Below are 7,130 nucleotides of genomic sequence, written 5' to 3' on the forward strand. Positions count from 1 at the left end.
GTGTGTGTGTGTGTGTGTGTGTGTGCATTAGTACATATAGCATGCACATGTGGATTCCAGTGAGGAAGCACATGTGTAAGGCTGAACAGCAAGCATCTTTACCTGCTGAGGCTTCTCCTCAGTCCACATTCACATTTCTATTCAAGATTCATAAATTGGTGTTTCCTACGTCAGTTACTGAAATCTTAATTATTGTAGCTAAGGAAAGCACAAACAGGCCCAGGAGATAACACATCCTCCTAGTGTCTCTGTTTGCAGATCCTACACTATTTGGTTAAGGGTTGTGGGTATAATATTAAGAAACCTTCTGAATCCTTCATCATGAGTAGCAGGAAAATATAGGGTTCACATGGAAAAAGCAATCAGACATTTAAGAGACCTTGAGGCCTTATGTTATACCAAGAAAATGAAAGGTTAACTCAGCTGGGACTTTGGTATATGGGAATCAACATGGCTAGAAATGAACCTAAAACATTGACAATAATGTGTGTGTGTGTGTGTGTGTGTGTGTGTGTGTGTGTGTGTGTGTGTGTGTTATCGTGAAGACCTTGCCAGTGTGGTCTGAGAGCTCCTGCAGGCCTAGGAGCTGTTTTAAACAGAATGATTAGGCTTCTGTGCTCAAAGCTTATTGACGGCAATGGCATGGGGATAGGGCAAGGTCACTGTGATGAGGCTACTTTAAGGGCTGCAGACTAAGGAATTAGGGAAGAGGTGGGGAGGACGAAATACATTTGAGAGTGGAAAACTTTACTCTTGGGTGGAGAAGAGGGAGGACGAAAGTGGAGGGAGCAGAATAGTGATGAAGTCCTGAGGTGCGACTGTGTCAACCAGAAAGTTGGCCCGAGGAGGGACAGACTGTGGAGAGAAATGGCAGCAGCTTCTTTCTCCCTGAGTAGGACTGGTCTGCAGGCCATTTGAGAGTAGATGCTTAGGAAGCACAGCTGCAGAAGCCTGTGAGGGATTGGGTTTCTGAGGATGGGATTATGTGGGGCATTCATTTAAGGTCAGGTGAAAGAAAAGCTTGGTGTAGAACTCTTGGGGAAAATACCATGCAAGATTAAAAATGGACACTAGGGAGGGTGAAGAAGACACAGACTGCATCAGTGGAGAGGAGTAGGAAGCAAGAAAAATCTGCTTGCATGGGCGACAGAGGCAAGCGGAATCTGTGAGGTACTGCAGGGTGCTCAGTAGATGGGCTGGGAAGACATATGGGACTCCATGTTAGGAAGGTTAGTGCGGAGAACAGGACCAGGGTTAGATGGGGCCTGGCTGGCGATAGGGCAAGGGTGAGTAGAAATTCATAAAGTAGGAATTAGAATTTTACCCATTTAAAGATATTTATAAGGATATTGAGGCAACAGAAAAAATGTGATAGAAAGATCTGGGTGTTTGAATTGTGTTGTAGGTTTTAAACAGGAGAGATTGAGTTGTGCATAAACTTAGGTCAAAGAAGCAGCACAGAAGATGGGTGGAATACAGGACAGAAGAATAGAGAGAGAATAGACAAGATTATGGAAAAGATGGACACCTTTAGGAGCCAGACGGGATGGAGAGTAGGAAGAAGAAGAGAAGGAGAAAAAGAAGAAGCCAAAGTAAGTGAAAGGGAAGCAAGAAATAGGAAAGAGAAGAGTGTGGAATGCTTGTGGAAGTTCAACTCTTCCTGTATCTCAGAAGCACGAAGCTCTGGGAGTTCTCTTTGATGATAGCCATCTTTTTTTATAAAGTAGTCAGAAAAATCCACCATCACAGAGATACAAAGAGAGATGCATTTAGAATATTAAGGAGAAGTGACTTCAGAAATTGCTCTAGGAAAGAAGAGACAAAAGTCCACTAGGAAACTGTACTATTGGTACCAATCTATAATAGCCCATCATAGTTTACAGTCACCAACCACAGGAGTCATGGTCTAATTGGTCTTGATGAATGGTGCTATAAATTATAATATTTTCTGAAATGATAGCTTATGTGTTGACTTCTTCATGACCAAAGCAAAGGTAAAATATCATCAACACCCTAGGTAAATGGTGAGAGATTAGACAGTACCAGGAATTATTTTAACTATAAGGACACTGTTCCAGTACAATGATAGTCATAATCATTAATTAAATAACTTTTGGTTTATATGATAAGCCTATATGAAAGCTTAGCATCATTAACAGTCAAGAACTGTTTAGATCTTTTAGTTCTTAGTAATAGGGAAACTGAAATAACAGATATTATAAAGCTCACAATGGATCTTAATTTCTTTTTCTGCTGCTGCTGACACAAGGAACTTCAGCAGCTGGGGGAGGCGGGGAAAATGATTAATTTTAGCTGAGGGTTTTGGAGGGATAAGTCCATCATGGTGGGAAGGCATGTTATTAATGGGAATGATTCACCTACTGACAAGTGGCAACCCAGATTTCCAGGAACAACACTTTCATGGACAGTGCTTTATACACAGAGCACCTCCCAGCTACTGAGCTGAATTTTAACAAAGACTCTGGCTGTGCTCTCTTTGAGGGGCTGCTGTAGAGAAGCAGACATGTAGGAAAGCAAATGTTTACAACCCAGCCCAGCTCACTCAGTACGACATGCAGCTAAAGGTAAAGGACTGGACAGGAGAGCACTAATCCCTTGGGCTAGGAAAGGAAATTTACTTCTCTATATAAAGTGTAATAAAACTTTCAGTGCTCTGTGACTGGGGAGAAATAGTAGACAGAGAACATAATGAAAACTAAGATGCTTCTTTTATCTAAACATGATTCATGTGTTCTTTGCAAGCTTTCTTATTCTTTCATCTATGAGGCACAGGATGCCAGCTGATCCCGCAGCAAGCGCCTCAGCCACCGGCTTGCAGGGAGGAGTTCTGGAGCTGTTTCCAAAGACTGTGACTGCACATTACTGAAGCTGCTTTTTCTTTATTACCATATTTTTAATTCAAATATATTTTGGTCATATTTTTCACCATCTCAAAGTCCTTCCAGATCCTCTCCCCTTCCGTATCCGTTCAACTTTAAGTTCTTTCTCAAAGGACAAACAAAAACCTAATATAACAACAAGCTCTCCCCAAACCCTGAAAATAAAATAAGACAACTTCCCAAAGGAAGAAAGCACTACAAATTTTAGACCAAAATAAAAGCACAAATGAAAAACAAACAAACACTTCAACAACTGTGGAGTCCTCTATGTGTCGGTTAACTTCTCTTGAACATGACACCCACCCTGGAGTGGTTGATATACCTAGTGTGTCTACATTGGAGAAAATTGATTTTCCCTTCTCCCTGCAGGTGTAAATGATAGTTCAGTTGTTAACCTCTACTCTGGTGGCTAGATGTTCATTCACTCACTCACTCATTCACTCACTTTAAAAAAAAAGATTTGTTTATTTATTATATACACAATGCACATCAGATCATATTATAGATAGTTGTAAGCCACCATGTGGTTGCTGGGAATTGAACTCAGGATCTCTGGAAGAGCAGTCAGTGCTCTTAACCGTTGAGCCATTTCTCCAGCCCCTACTCACTTTTTAAAATGAAATAAATGCGATAAAACAAAAACCTATCATATCAAAGATGGACAAGACAAACCAGTGGAAGGAAGACAGTCCAAGAGAAGGCATGAGAATCTGACATCCACTTGTTCTCGTGCTCAGAAATACCACAAACTCCACTAAATGGGAAGTTCACATACACACAGGACCTGGTGCAGACCCAAGAAGGCCCCGTGTATGCTTTGTGAGTTCTATGAGCATTGCTCACGTTAATTTAGAGGGCTATGCTTTCTTGGGGGCCTCCAGTCCCTCTGGTTTTTACACTCTTTTACCTCCTCTTTCACAGGGTTCTTTGAGCTCTGCAGAGAGGGTTTGGACGGAGCTATACTATTTAGGGATGAGTGTTTCATGGTCTCTTCCTCCCTGAGTAATGTCTGGCTGTGAGTTTCAGTACTTGTTTCCATCAGCTGCAAGAGGAGGCTTCTCTGATGATGCTGATCAAGGCACTAATTTATGAGTACAGCAGAATATCATTAGGAGTCATTTTATCACCATTTACTATAGTTTTCCCTTTCTTTAGATCAGTATTATTTGGTTTACATTAGGTCCTGGGGTTATCTAGTCTCTGGTTCTTGGTCATCCACGTAGTGCTGGGTATGGGTTCCAACTTGTGGAGTGGGCCTTACGTCAAATCGGTTATTGTTTTTTCTGCCACAATTACCCTAGCATATCTTACAGGTAGTTCACCATTGTAGACCACAGTCTAGTTTGATGTTTACTTCGCTCTTTGGGTAGCATAAAGAGTCCCTTACTATAGCAATGACACTGGATCATAGGCATGAATGTTCTGTGTAGTCAGCCACTTGACTTCTTCATGCTCAATCAGTTCTGTAGGCATGACCTTCAGGAATAGGGTCTTGCTGTCATTTCCGAAGAGCAACCTATAGTCTTGACAACATAATAGCCTTGAACTCACTGACAAAGGAAAATACTTTCTGAGTAGACCACCATTATCACAGGCATTAAGATCAACAATTAATTAATGGGACCTTGTGAAACCCAAAAGCGTCTGTAATTCAGACAAAGCAGTAGCCTATAGAATGAGAAAATACTTTTTTACCAACTATACATTCAATAGAGGGCTAATATCTAAAATGTATTAAGAACTCAGGAAACCAGATATCAGGTAAAAATATTCTAAGGGAAAAAAAAGTGGTATAGATCTAAACAGAGAATTCTCAATAGAGGAAATTTGGCTGAGAAACATTTAAAGAATTGTTCAACATCCTTAGCCATCAGGAAAATACAAATCAAAACTACTTTGAGATTCCATCTCACACCTGTCAGGATGGCTAAGATCACAAGTGACAACTCATGCTGACCAGAATGTGGAGTAAGAGGAACACTTATTCATAGCTGGTGGGACTGAACACTCATACAACTACTATGGAGATCAATATGACAGTTCATCAGGAAGGTGGGAATCTATCTACCTCAAGATCCAGCTATAGAACTCTTGGGCATATACATAAAGTATGCTACATCCTACCACAAAACACTTGCTCAGCCATGCTCATTGCTGTTCTATTCATAATAGCCAGAAACCAGAAACAACTTTAATGTCTGCTTTAGTTAGGGAATATTGTTACAACAAAACTCCCTGACCAAATGGCAAGTCTGGGATGGAAGGGTTTATTTCCATATTGCTGTTCATCATTGAAGGAAGTCAGGAATGACAGAAACTCAAACAGGGCAGGAATCTGCAGGCAGGAGCTAATGCAGAGCCCATGAAGGGGTACTGTTTACTGGCTTGTTCCCTGCTGGCTTGCTGGTCTGCTTTCTTTTTTTTTTTTTTTTTTTTTTTTCACTTTTTTTTTTTTTTTTATTAATTTATTCTTGTTACATCTCAATGTTTATCCCATCCCTTGTATCCTCCCATTCCTCCCCCCCCCCATTTTCCCATTATTCCCCTCCCCTATGACTGTTCCTGAGGGGGATTACGTCCCCCTATATATTCTCATAGGGTATCAAGTCTCTTCTTGGCTACTTGCTGTCCTTCCTCTGAGTGCCACCAGGTCTCCCCCTCCAGGGGACATGGTCAAATGTGAGGCACCAGAGTATGTGAGAAAGTCGTATCACACTCTCCACTCAACTGTGGAGAATATTCTGACCATTGGCTAGATCTGGGAAGGGGTTTAAAGTTTACCTCCTGTATTGTCCTTGGCTGGTGCCTTAGTTTGAGCGGGACCCCTGGGCCCAAATCTGCCTATCATATTGTTCTACTTGTAGATTTCTAGGACCCTCTGGATCCTTTTATTTTGCTGTTCTCCCATGCGTCTCTCATTTAGTCCCAATAGGATGCCTTCCCCTCTGTCCCAGTTTCCTGGTAAGTGAAGGCTTTCGTGGGACATGCCCCTTGGGCTAGTATGCAGATATAAGTGAGTATATACCATTTGATTCTTTCTGCTTCTGGGTTAACTCACTCATTATGATCATTTCTAGCTCAATCCATTTATCCACAAATTTCGGGAATTCCTTGTTTTTAATAGCTGAGTAGTATTCCATAGTGTATATGTACCACAGTTTCTTTATCCACTCTTCTACTGAGGGACACACAGGCTGTTTCCATGTTCTGGCTATTATGAATAAGGCTGCTATGAACATGGTTGAGCAAATTTTCTTGTTGTGTGCTGGAGCATCTTCTGGGTATATTCCAAGGAGTGGAATAGCTGGGTCTTGAGGAAGCCCTATTCCCATTTTTCTGAGATAGCACCAGATAGATTTCCAAAGTGGCTGTACTAGTTTGCATTCCCACCAGCAATGAAGGAGTGTTCCTCTCTCCCCACATCCTCGCCAGCATGTGGTGTCGCTTGAATTTTTGATCTTAGCCATTCTGATGGGTGTAAGATGGAATCTCAGAGTTGTTTTGATTTGCATTTCCCTGATGACTAAGGAGGTTGAGCATTTCTTTAAGTGTTTCTCAGCCATTTGATACTCCTCTGTTGAGAATTCTCTGTTTAGTTCCAAGCCCCATTTCTCAATTGGGTTATTCGGTTTGGTGGTGTTTAATTTCTTGAGTTCTTTATATATTTTGGATATTAGACCTTTGTCAGATGTAGGGTTGGTGAAGATTTTTTCCCAGTCTGTAGGCTGTCGCTTTGTTCTCTTGACAGTGTCTCCTGCCTTACAGAAGCTTCTCAGCCTCATGAGGTCCCATTTATTAATGGTTGACATTAAGGCCTGGGCCGTTGGTGTTCTGTTCAGGAAGTTGTCTCCTGTGCCAATATGTTCCAGGCTCTTTCCCACTTTTTCTTCTAAGTGAGTTAGTGTCTCTGGTTTTATGTTGAGGTCTTTAATCCACTTGGATTTGAGTTTTGTGCAAGGTGACAAATATGGGTCCAGTTTCATTTTTTTACACATAGACCTCCAGTTAGACCAGCACCATTTGTTGAAGATGCTATCCTTTTTCCATTGAATGGATTTGGCTTCTTTGTCAAAAATCAAGTGACCATATGTGTGTGGATTCATATCTGGGTCTTCGATTCGATTCCACTGATCAACCAGCCTGTTGCTGTGCCAGTACCATGCTGTTTTAAGTACTATTGCTTTATAGTACAGTTTGAGATCAGGTATGGAGATTCCTCCGGAGCATCTT

This window comes from Acomys russatus, chromosome 20 (assembly GCF_903995435.1).
Source record: "Acomys russatus chromosome 20, mAcoRus1.1, whole genome shotgun sequence".
NCBI lineage: Eukaryota > Metazoa > Chordata > Mammalia > Rodentia > Muridae > Acomys > Acomys russatus.